General features: G+C 51.7%; 1 pseudogene across 1 annotated transcript in view; it reads left to right on the top strand.

Moving 5' to 3' along the window:
* LOC308578225 (tapasin-like) overlaps positions 1–9519 on the top strand; it is a 29829-nt pseudogene extending 20310 nt beyond the window's left edge. Inside the window, exons 2-7 of the transcript in view lie at positions 5037–5434; positions 6250–6582; positions 7084–7410; positions 7779–7868; positions 8631–8671; positions 8999–9519. The product of the transcript in view is annotated as a tapasin-like (transcript). The remainder of the gene's footprint in view (positions 1–5036; positions 5435–6249; positions 6583–7083; positions 7411–7778; positions 7869–8630; positions 8672–8998) is intronic.
* Positions 9520–12832: the final 3313 nt, after the last annotated feature.

The raw sequence follows: 12832 nt of genomic DNA, 5'->3' as shown, positions 1-12832 counted from the left end.
CATTTGATCAATTCTGGTCCAGGTCATCATTGCTTGAGAGAAAAAAGTTCCCTCTCTCTCAAGAGGGTTCCTTGTTCTCCATATGTCTATTAGGTCCATATTTTCAGTCATTTCAAAGAAGGTCTTCGGAAGTCTCCCTTCCTTGGAGATTGTCAGTCTTTGTGCCTTGTCCATGTTTGTAGAAACCACACCGTTCATATCTCCCATAATTATTACATTGTAATCCAAATACCGTATTTTTCGCCCCATAAGACGCACTTTTTCCCCTCCAAAAATGAAGGGAAAATCTGGGTGCGTCTTATGGGGCGAATGCAGACTTTCGCTGAAGCTTGAAGAGCGAGAGGGGTTGGTGCGCACCGACCCCTCTCGCTCTCCAGGCTTCAGGAAAATATCCGCCGCCCAGGCAGCCCTGTGGGAGGTCCCACAGGGTTGCCTAGGCTGCGGATAGCAGCCTGCTTCTCGGAGCGTCGGGCGCCCTGAAGGCAGAGCGCCCGACGCTTCGGGAACAATTCCGCCGCCCAGGCAGCCCTGTGGGAGGTCCCGCAGGGTTGCCTAGGCTGCGGATAGCAGCCTGCTTCTCGGAGCGTCGGGCGCCCTGAAGGCAGAGCGCCCGACGCTTCGGGAACAATTCCGCCGCCCAGGCAGCCCTGTGGGAGGTCCCGCAGGGTTGCCTAGGCTGCGGATAGCAGCCTGCTTCTCGCAGCGTCGAGCGCCCTGAAGGCAGAGCGCCCGACGCTTCGGGAACCATTCCGCAGCCCAGGCAGCCCTGTGGGAGGTCCCACAGGGCTGCCTAGGCTGCGGATAGCAGCCTGCTTCTCGCAGCGTCGAGCGCCCTGAAGGCAGAGCGCCCGACGCTTCGGGAACCATTCCGCAGCCCAGGCAGCCCTGTGGGAGGTCCCACAGGGCTGCCTAGGCTGCGGATAGCAGCCTGCTTCTCGCAGCGTCGAGCGCCCTGAAGGCAGAGCGCCCGACGCTTCGGGAACCATTCCGCAGCCCAGGCAGCCCTGTGGGAGGTCCCACAGGGCTGCCTAGGCTGCGGATAGCAGCCTGCTTCTCGCAGCGTCGAGCGCCCTGAAGGCAGAGCGCCCGACGCTTCGGGAACCATTCCGCAGCCCAGGCAGCCCTGTGGGAGGTCCCACAGGGCTGCCTAGGCTGCGGATAGCAGCCTGCTTCTCGCAGCGTCGAGCGCCCTGAAGGCAGAGCGCCCGACGCTTCGGGAACCATTCCGCAGCCCAGGCAGCCCTGTGGGAGGTCCCACAGGGCTGCCTAGGCTGCGGATAGCAGCCTGCTTCTCGCAGCGTCGAGCGCCCTGAAGGCAGGGTGCGCAAGGCTTGGGGCGGCAGCGGACTGCTTGCGCGCACCTAGAAGCTTGGGGCGTGCTGAGGTCAGCGCGCCCCAAGCTTCTGCATGCCGGCAAGCAGTCCGCTGCCGCCCCAAGCCTCCCGCACCCGGCAGGAGGTCCCGCCGGGTGCGGGAGGCTTGGGGCGGCAGCGGACTGCTTGCGCGCACCTAGAAGCTTGGGGCGTGCTGAGGTCAGCGCGCCCCAAGCTTCTGCATGCCGGCAAGCAGTCCGCTGCTGCCCCAAGCCTCCCGCACCCGGCAGGAGGTCCCGCCGGGTGCGCAAGGCTTGGGGCGGCAGCGGACTGCTTGCCGGCATGCAGAAGCTTGGGGCGCGCTGACCTCAGCACGCCCCAAGCTTCTGGATTAGCGCAGGGGTCCGCTAGCCCTGGGAGAGGCGCCGGCTCTCCCACGCTAGCGGAGACCTTGCCGGCACGCAGAAGCTTGGGGCGCGCTGAGCTCCGCACGCCCCAAGCTCCTGGTGTAGCGCAGCGCACCTGGGGGGGGAAATAAAAATTTTTTCCTTCATTTCCCCCCCTAAAATCTAGGTGCGTCTTATGGGCCGGTGCGTCTTATGGGGCGAAAAATACGGTAATCCATCAGAGTTTCATGGAGCTTCTTAAAGAATTCCGCCTTGCCTTCATTTGGTGCATAAACTCCAACTATTAAAAATTTTTCTCCTTGTGCTTGTATTTCAACTGCCAGGTATCTTCCTTGTTCATCTTTAAACATCATTTTTGGAGCCCATTTCTCTTTTACGTAAATCACAACTCCTCTTTTCTTGACTTTGTCTGATGAAATAAATTCTTGTCCTAGTCTTTTATTTATAAATAGTTTCCTGTGTACCCTGGTTACATGGGTTTCTTGTAAGCAAATGAAGTTCAATTGTTCTCTTTTCAAGATATGAAACACTTGGCGTCTCTTCAAAGGCATGTTCAGCCCATTGCAATTCCAACTAAGGAATTGCAGGGCCATCTTGTTATTTTTCTGTTACTCCTCCAACCGCTCCAAGTTGTTGCTCTTCCTCTGATGGTGGTGGGTTGAGTCCAAACGGTAGGTTCAGAATGTCTAGTGCTCTCCTTTGTTCTGCAATTGGATCCACCGTTCCCTTCTGTAGATCCTCTTGGTTTCTCTCCAAAAACTTCTCTTTATCTTGAATTGTCTTTATTTTCACCTTCTTTCCCTTGTAGTTAAAGGACAATCCTTGTGGGAACTCCCACCTAAAGAGGATGTTGTTCTTCTTCAGCAGGTAGACCAGATCCTTGTAGAAGGTTCTCACCTCCAAGATATATTTAGGGATGTCTTTAAAAATTTGTATAGGTGAATTTTCAATTTCCAAGGCCTTTTGATAATGTAGTTTTAATATTTTGTCTCTTTCTTCCTTGGATCTAAGGGTAATCAGACAATCCCTCGGAGTCTTTTTGTTCAGTCTCCTGCCCAGTCTAAATGCTGTTGTTATCTTAAATTCTTCCTCCTCCAAATCTTCCCAAAAGTCAGCAAACTTTTGTGTTAGGAACTCCACCAGGCTGTCCCCTTCGCTCTCGGGAATTAATCTTAATTTCAAATTTCTTTCCTTTCTCTGTAATTCCATCAAAGACAAAGTTGCATCATGTTCATAAACCTTTTTAGCAATCGGTTCTAGCTTCTCCTGTGTCTCTCCGGCAACACTTCTGGCTTCCTCTGCGATTTTACGTGTTGCAGAATTTTCTTCAATCAACCTGTTTATAGATTCTGTATTGCTTGTCACACTTTTTGTGTTCAAGTCCAATCTTGCTGTTAGTTCTGTTAATTTCTGTGTATTTTCTGTACTCTGCTTTGTCAAAGTCTCCAAAGATTGATTTATCTTGAGTAACGCCTGTGTCACTGACTCCATGGAAGCAGCTGTCACTTTTTCTTGTCCTGCTGTTCCTGTAGGAGTTAAACCTGTAATTGAGCCTCTTTTCTTTTGTTGCTGTTGTTGCTGTTGTTGCTGCTTAGCTTTGGCTCTGGTGGTTATCTCTTCTGCTGGACCACTCATGTCCCAAGGACGTTCCCACAAAAACAGTCCGCTGATGGAAAATTCCACTGTCTTAAACTGTTACAACCGTTACTTTAAGCCCTCTAGGGGGAGCAAAACAAAATGTCCAAGTGAGGAAACAAAGAAGTTAAAAACAAGTATATCAGGAGGCTTGAAAATATATGCTGCGACACTTTTTCCAGTAGATACTCTTTCAACACACTCCAATATACTGTAGCAATAAAGTCTTAAAACTTTGTATCAAACGAAACTTCAACCATGTAACTTTCCCAGAAGTTTAAAGACAGTTCAGTGCCCTAATGTCTTATTTGGCAGTCCGTTTCAGGGTGTTAAGGCAGCAGAAGATTTTTTTCTTTTAAATAAATCATGCAGTTCTTAATGTCCTTTTTTCCTCCCCTCTGCCCTGCTTGCTAGAGGGGAGATCTAGATCCAATGTCAGGTTTAAGTAGTCAAAGGATGTTTCATACGGATGCAGCTTTAAATTTCCGTTGCTTTAGCTGTCATGCAGTCGGGGGAAGGCAGACTTCCTTAATTTTCACCTTCCCCATTTTCAGCCAGATTTCCAATTTTAAAATTTTTCAAAATAACGTTCAGTCTTACTCACAGGCTTTTCAGTCCCAAATTTACAGGAAGAAATCGGCGCTCTCCGTTCATGGCGACGCGGCTTCACTCTGCGGGCTGGGTAGTGACTCTCAGCACCGCGCTCTCCTGATGCCGTTCCGGAGCCTTTAAAAAGGCTCTTTCTGCAGTAAGGGGGGCGCTTCTGGTGCCCACCGAGTCTCCTTGTTCACAGGCTTCAGCGCCTGTGATTTTAGGGGTCCCCCGCTTGCCGTAGCGGGTCAGACCCAAACTCGCAGAGCATTCCTCCTCCGGAGCTCGGAAAGAGGACCGCCATTAACGCTGGCGCCGACCGGAAGCCCCTGCCGGCCTTCCTGGACCTCTTCTGAAGGCCGGAGGGGGGGGAAAGGCTTTGCTCCCCACCACCAGCATTTAAAAGAGGTCCCCGGAGATTTCCCTATGGGCTTTCGTCTTGCGAAGCAAGCCCATAGGGAAATTCGTCTTACGAAGCGCCTCCAAAACAGAAAACCCTTTCGTCTTGCGGGTTTTCCGTCTTGCGAGGCATTCGTCTTGTGGGGTACCACTGTATATCACTATATATGCAAACAACTACAGTTCCGTACATTCTTCTCTGGTATATAGGTTCAGTGCTTTTTTTCTAAGAAACGTTCAGGGTTACTCTCATTTTGACTCAAGAAAATCACCATTTCATAGTTCCAATTGGGAAAAATAAATACAGTGAAAGGACAAAAGAAATCATCTCAGGAACTCAGGAGTCCTATTGTTGTGGATTAATTTCATCTAGTTATGCTTATTCTGAATGTACTTCAAATTGTTTTCCAACCTCAGCATTTACACGATTCAGAGGTATCTGAACCAAGCAAACTGCTTGGTTGCTTTGGTTTATTAACTGGCGTTTAAATCCCATTAAATAGACAAAACAAATCCTCCTTAGAGGGCATCTTGTTTTCGCTGAGATTCCTGCATCGCAGGGGGTTGGACTAGATGACCCTCGGGGGTCCCTTCCAATTCTGTGATTCTGCGAGTTGAACTGAACTGGCTGACACAGAACGGTGGAGTTGGGAACCCCAAAGGTCATCCACTCCAACCCCCTGCGATGTAGGTTGGGGGGGTCCGGCAGTGGAGAGACAAGGCTCATCATTCCCCCCCCAGACACTGGTTCACCTCCCCCCGCTTTGTCCCCCCGGCAGACCCCTCAGGGGCCCTGTGGGGCGGTCAGGCCTCGGCCACCCCCCCCGCCCTGGCTGAGTCCGGATGCCAGCGAGGCGGAATCCTCCTGCGAGATCAACGCTTACGCGCCGCAAGAGTCCCACTTTGTCGCCTGGGCGGAGGGGCTGGTGGGCGGAGGGGGCTGCCCCCGCGCCCTGGAGAGGGGCAAGTGGCTCATCGCCAGCATGCAGGCCCCCGAGGCCGAGTTCGGGGTCAGCAGCGTCCTGCACACGGAGGAGGCCCCGCCTTGGAAGCAGCAGGATGGGGTCAGCAGCGTCACCACCACCGCAGGTCCCACCTGGCGAGCGGAAGGGGAGCAGCCGAGCGGCCTAGCGGTCAGAGCCCTGCGCCAGCAGCCTGGGAGAGAGGGACCGAGGGCCAGTCGGTGCTTCTCAGGCAGGCCGGCCTGGCAGGGTCAGCGCGGGGGAAGGGGAGGGGAAGGGGAGGGAGGCCGCCTTCAGCCCCTGGGAGGAGAAGGCGGGGCAGAAAGGCCATGATTTAAATGAGGAATGTCCAATGTCATTGGTTCCACCCTCCTGGGGGGCGGGAGATAGGGGGCACCGTGGGGCAAGCGGAAAGCAGAAATCCCTGGATCAAAGGCATCTGCTGGGTTGAACTACTTGGAGTAGTTTGAAGTGGATTTTGAGTCATTTGGCAAGTAATTGTTGCTCTTTCAAATCTTGCTTTCATCTTACTGGGTCGTTCAAACAGTTGTTCCAAACCATGCCTCTTTTAGGGCACTGGCTGAAAGGGAGAGCGTTCATGGGGGTCCCCCCAAATTTGAGAACCACGAAATTAAATGAATAAATCAAATAGATGGTGGGCTTGTTCAGAGCGGTCTTTCCCATAGGGCGCTGGCCTCTCGGGGGATCGCTCTCCTGCATTGGCATGAGGGAGAGTTGCGCCCCCCACAATGGCTGGCAGTGCGCAGCTACGGCCACCCCAACACTATCGGGCGGACATTTGCAGCCTGGCGCCGCATCTGCTAAACACAGCCCTGGGTTTGTTGTTTTTCCCTTCTGGGATTCCTCCCTTGCACGGGGGTGGGTCTAGATGACCGCTGGGGATCTCTCCCGCTCACCTCGCCCTCCTCCCTCCTTGCGCAGCGGTGCTGTCGGTCTTCACGCGGACGCCGCGCCTGGAGTCCCGCCTCGGGCGCCCGGCAGTCCTGCACTGCGGCTTCTCAGCGCCGGCCTCGGCCTTCTCGGTGGAGTGGCGCCATCAGTTCCGGGGGGCCGGGAAGGTGGTGCTGGCCTTCGACGGAGCCACGCGGGGGGTGTCGGTGGCCGAGGAGGGGGATGAGCTGCTGCTGGACGCCGAGGGCGGCGGTTCCTCCCTGCGCCTGTGGAGCGTGGCCGTCCGCCACGAGGGCACCTACATCTGCACCGTCTACCTGCCCCACCTGCACGCCCAGCAGGCGCTCGAGTTCAAGGTGGTGGGTGAGTGAGCGACCGGGGGGGTCTCCCTTGCAGGGAGGGCGGAGGGAAGGAAGGGGAAAGGGGGTCCACTGCCCAAAGGGACCCCCATGGAGCCAGCATCTTGCATTCTCACAGTGGCCAAATGCCGGCCAGGCCCTAGGGATCCAGATAGACTGCTCCTGGGCCTGGAGGCGCCAAAAGAACATAGGGAGAGTGCTTCAACCTCGCAGTGGCCCAATTGCCCTGAGATCCCTGCCTGGCAGGGGTTGGGCTAGATGACCCTTGGGGATCCCTTCCACCTGTCTGATTCTACGCTTCTAAGAACCAAGCGATCCAGAGAGACTGCCCCTGGGTTGGGAGGCTCCTGAAGAAGCGCCTGGCCACTTGGTCAAGCCAACGGGGACCCTGTCTTCCTCAGGATTCGAATCCAAGAGCCCCCCTCTCCCCTCCCGGCAGCTGGGAGCCTGCAGTGCTCCTGGTTGTCAGCAGGGGGCGCTCTGCTCACTCCCTCTCGCCCTGCAGAGCCCCCCCAGGTGACGCTGCGCCCCACGACGCTCTCCGTGCCCCCCAGTGCCCGGCCCCAGCTGGCCTGCGAGGTCTCCGGCTTCTTCCCTCTGGGTGCCTCGGTCAGCTGGAAGCGGAGGGGGTCCGGCGCCCCCCAGGACGCCTTCCTGGACATCGGGGACTCGGGGCACCGCCAGGCTCCTGACGGCACCTTCAGCTTCACCAGCTTCGCCCGCCTGCTGCCCGTCCCGACCGAGGACCACGGGGTCTCCTACGTCTGCCATGTAGGCCATGCAGGGCTGGGCGAGGCGGGGGTCAAGAAGGCGGTCGTGCTCCATGTGGCAGGTGGGGGTCTGCACTTGGGGGTCTGTGCCGGGGTCCCCTGGGGGCTGGGTAGCAAGGCCCAGAAGATTGGCTGCGGGTGCGATTCCTGACTGGCGGAGGTTGGGAGGTCGCCTGTCCTGGGTGATTTAGCTGGGATTCCTCCCTTGAAGGGGGTTGGGCTGGATGACCGCTGGGGTGCCCTCCCAACTAGGATTCTGTGAATTGGCACTGATCAAGTCGGGCATGGGGTGGAGGATATGGGGGGTGGGGCGAAGGTGCAGCTTTGGGACCTGCACTGGGTGGCCAAGGCAGGGTGGGGGTCTGACATCGCCCCCCTTCTCCCTCTCTGACGCCCCCCTTCTGCCTCTGCCCCTTCTCCCCCCACCCAGGGTCCCTGGGCCCCTCCCTGGAGGACGCCATCGGCTTGTTCCTGGTCGCCATTGTGCTCCTGGGGGTCTTGCGGTCCTTCTTCCGATGGGGTAAGGTTGTTCCCACCCACCCCTTCTGTACTGTTATTTTTGTTATCAATATGGTCCTATTTTACCATTTGGTCAATATTTTAGGGGATACTTTAGCTGAGATTCCTGGGGTCCCTTCTGATTCTACAATTCTAGGATTCTATAAATGTACACAGCATCCTCCTTTTCTGGATCTCCGGGCAGTTTGTGGCATAAAAATGCACGATGAAAACACAACGTACATGATAAAAATGAGAACCAAAACAAATAACCCAGCCTCCCTCAAGTCTAATTATTATAATGAAAAATAGAAATATTTTCCTGGGGGAGACTATTCAGAATCTATTAAGACCATGCAAATATTGACAGTAAAAGCAGTTGAGAAATCTCTCCTCCACCACCTGACCCCTTTGAATGGCGGAACTGGCACTGGCCAATTGACTCCCCTTTCCCACATTTGCCAGTACAAGAAGCTCAGCCGGGAGAGCCTGAGACTCTTGATATCAGCGTTGTGGGTTCAAGATTCCTGCCTTGCGGGGGGTTGGACTAGATGACCCTCGGGGTCCCTCCCGGCTCCAAGGCTCTTTGGAACTCCCTGCCTCTTGATACCAACCAGGCGCCTTGGCCAGACTCTCTTTGGTCGCCTGCTAAAAACATCCCTGCCCAGCGGCTCAGAAATGTTGATTTCCTTTTTAGCTTTCTGCATGCTTTCAAGTATTCCTGTCCATTTCCCTGGGTTTTCTGGTCATTAACCTTTCCCTGCTTCATTATCCTCCTTTTCAGCTTCTGAAGAAAAACCCAAATCGGAGAAGCCCAAATCCGAGGTCAGTGTCCAAGATACGCCCAAGACTGCCAAGTTCTCTCGATTCTTCATTTTTATATTCTTTTAAAAAAAACATCTCTGTGCCACCCACTGAGAGGCAGTGCGGTGCAGTGGTGAGAGGGCCAGACTAGGCCCTGGCAGAGAGATCTGGGTTCGAATCCCCAGTCCCTGGCCATGATAAAGCTCTCAGGGGTCCCGGGGGGCAGGATCCAGTCTGCCTGCTTCACAGGGTTGTTGTGGAGCAATTCCTGCAATTGCAACCCCCAGCCAGCTAATGTTTCCTCTCTGAATCGGGTCAGTATCTCACGGATTTCTCTTCTTTCTGCAGTAACGGACTCTGGGCAACCCTGCTCCCGGCTTGGTTTGTTGCCTGTCTCCGGATCCCGTTGAAAGAGCAAAGTGGATCGTAGGCCCCCGGACTCCTGGGTCCCTCCTCTTTGGCTGCCCAGTCTTGCCCCACTGGTCCCTTGTGGGAAGCCCCCTTCCCCTGCCTTTTTGGGGTCAGGGGTCTGCTTGGCTTCGCATCCTGCAGATTCACAGCTCTGATTTTAAGGGGGGGGCCAGATCTCTGCATAGCAAAAGCCCCCCTTTCTGACAGTCCCTGCCCCTCCTCACTTCCGTGCTGTGAAATTATTTAAGTGTAGAATTGGGAGGGGGCCCTGAGGGTCATGTAGTCCAACCTTCCGCAAGACAGGAATCGCAACAAAAGCATCTCTGAACTCTGCACATGCTCTGGGAGACTCTTGAGGGGGGCCTGTGTTGTCTTTGGGATTGTGGGAGAGAACCTTTTTGGAGGAGGGGAGGCTGACTTGAGCAAGATTGGCATATCCCTCCCCCCCCCCAAATAAATCAATCAGGGATCCTCCACTTACAGAATGTGGGTCATTGGGTGTCCCTTTACCTCCCCCTCTGGGGGACCTGAAGTGGTACAGTCCAGACCCAGGTTTATCCCCTCTAGAGACCTGGGTGCAAAAGGAGCCCGTTTCCCCGCAACATCCCTGCAGAGACGGCCAGGCAGAGCAGCTTTCGTTCCCCTCGGCCCTCTCTCTCGATACGGACTAGGACCTGCCCCCCTTCCCTCCCCCAGAGCCCAGAACTCGCCCCCCTCCCCATTCTGTGTAGATTCTGCTGTAGACTGTGTTAACGGAAAAATCTGAGGGCTCCCTTGGACAAAACAAAGACACCAACCAGGATAACTTGGAGCAAAACAGCAGCCTGTAGGCTTGGCCTTTATTGAACTGATGCATCAGGGTGTTCCCCTCACTTGCAGGAGAGAGGAAAGACCCAGAACAATGGGCCGCAAGACCTTATAAAAACTTTTGAAATTCCCCTCCTCTAGGTCAAGCCCACCCCCAGAAACATCATGCATACATTACAGAAAGGAGGGGTTGACATCATGCATACGTTACAGAAAGGGTTGACATCATGCATTCATTACAGAAAGGAGGGGTTGAGGGAGGAGTTGTGGTGGTAACCTGAGTGTCCTGTCACCTGGCTGGTTCCTCCTTTCCCCCTCCCCATGAGTACTTTCCAGGTGACAATGGGGAGTTTGCAGTTTCCTGCCCCCAGAGGGAAGATCTGATCATTGTCCTTTGTTTCAGCCCGTGGTGAATCCACTGTTCTTTGTGATTTTGATTGTCTTCTGTCTGGGATTATCAGGGTTGACATAGCAACTGGGCAGGGCTCCTGTGGATGTGCTGGTATGCTGAAGAGATTATGGCTGACCAGAAACCAAGCACCCCCCTTTGATCCTTTGATAGTCTTTGTCACATGGAGTAAAAAATGGAACAGTGCAAATCCGATGTATGGTTGATTTTCTATGAATTTATAACAGAAATGTGGCGTATGTAGTGTGTGAGTGTGAGTGTGTGTGAAGTTTGTGCAAACAGAATGATTGGGGTGGGGGGGTTCCTGCTACAGTTCCCCCCTTCGGAGATAAGATTGCAAAGGTGGCTACTTTGCAATCCTTTTCTCCGCACAATTTAAGGTGGTAAATAATAACCTGGTATTCTCCGTCCCAGATGTGTGTGTCCATGTGAACCTGAAAGGGACTTGGATATCATGCTACTTTAAGGATATTTGCATGGAAATATAATGGTGTAACAGTGCACTGCTCAGTTACTTGTGGTATTCTAGCACCTTGGAAGAAATATTTTCTCAATAGTGATCTATGCTTTACATTTAGGCAGGAAGGTCCACTAATGACTGAAAAGTGCAGTTTGCTTCCCCCCCGCCATTTGTGTGTTCTCAGGTGTCAAGGTAGCTCTTCTGTGGTCTCACATCGGCATGGTGTCGCAGTAGTGGCAATCCCTGGTGAATCCACTTAGGGCTTTCATATTCATCATGTAGCCTGGCACCCACCACAGCTGGCACAGGTTTCGGACACGTCCTGAGAGAAATGTCTTCGCCTTGGCCAAAATCCATGGGATTTCTTATTATTATTACAGGCTCTGGTCTCGCAGATCACTTGCACTTTAAGGACCAAAAAGCTAATTGCAGCCTGGATACACTTGCCCAATTCAAACTGAGTCCAATTTGAATTTATGTGCCCATGGTTCTCAACCTTTCAAACCAGTCTGTAAAGGAAAACCGTTCTTAAAAGGGCACTTTGTCCAAATAAGTCAATTTAACTCTATAAGGGATCATTCCTGCTAAACCAAAGCATGTGCATCTTCATGTATCTTATAAGCTTCTCCTTGGTAAAGCAAGTTTTTGCACATTTTAAAATGGATAGGGAAAGTTGGCAGAGTGCCAGGTGGGACAATGAAATGTGGTTATCTAAACATTGGACTACACAATAGTGTGAGCTATCAGAAAGTATAAAATGCATGAGAATTGGTGTGCAAGCAATAAGACATTAAACATAAAAATTACACACAAAAATACCCCCCTTGTGGAAGTAACACACTGTCAGACACATTTCAACATTCCTACATAATAACACTTAATACAAAACAAACTAATTAAATATCAGTTGCATATCTTGACACAATTGTGATCTTTTACGCATGTATCTTTTGAATCCTGGAGCACAGAGGCTTGAGGTTCAAGTGAAAAGATGTCCTTGCAAGTCAACTCCACCCCCCTTTGTCAGGCCCACTCCCCATCAGTCTATATCCTTTGAAAGAGATAGCTGTGGGCACTTTGAAAACTCTGGCGTTGCAGGTCTTGTGATGGCGAAGGGGTTGGGTTGTTGCTGCTTTTCATCATTGCACATCTGTAGAAGTGATATCCTGTAAGGGGCAGGGTTTTGGGGCGACTTAAAAACACAGTTAGACAAGAAGGATGTCCTCCATTTTTCATGGGAAGCTGCAAATAATAAAAAATCTTAGCACATTAAGCGTTTCATTCATTCCAATATTATTATCACATTTTCCTATAACTACTGTTATTATCTGCCAAGTTCGTTTGCTTTCCTTCACTTTGGAGAGAAAGAGAACTGTAAAAAATACAAGGTTAAAATAATAATGAAACACACACAATGACTTATGAGGAACGAAAAATAAATAAATGCTAAGACACACAATTTTAAGAAATCTGAAGTAACAATGAAAATAAAAGAGTGTTTCTTGAAGTGACAACATCGGCTATAGGACAATACTGGAAAATGACTTAATACCAAGGAAAAAAAATGAATGGCAATTTAAAGTTGTGCAAGTACCTTGCACTAGCCAAGATGACAGAATTAATAAGAAATGCTCAGGCAAAAAGGTAAACAAATACCATTCCACAAACAATGTTTGGTTGTGCTTCGATTAACTTCATAGACATCATGGAGAGACAGATTAAATAAATGAAAACAGATTATTTGTAACTTTAAAAAAAAGTGTCAAAGCCACAAAGAGATGGAAGTCAAACTGTAGCAGGGATTCAGACTTGTTTCACAGAACAGAAAGAAAGTTGCTGTGGGAGGAAAAAGGGACAAACACTTTGTTATCGGGGTTCACATATCCTGTTAAAAGGGAAAATTATTTCATGTGAGAAGTCTGTCAGGAAATGCTGTTCCTAAAATTCCCATTGAGGGGGGGAATGCTTTGATATTTACCTGTGAAAAGAATTTGGCATGTTAAGATTTGGAACCTGGAAAGCTCTTGACTTTTTGATGGGCTAGTTTTTTTTGTTTTTTTTTGTTTGTTTTTTTAGCCTTTTGTCTTAAATAGCC

Source organism: Podarcis bocagei (assembly GCF_964188305.1).
Source record: "Podarcis bocagei genome assembly, chromosome: W".
Taxonomy (NCBI): Eukaryota; Metazoa; Chordata; class Lepidosauria; order Squamata; family Lacertidae; genus Podarcis; species Podarcis bocagei.
Note: the sequence above shows the minus strand (reverse complement) of the source record. Positions and strands in the feature narration are given on the sequence as shown.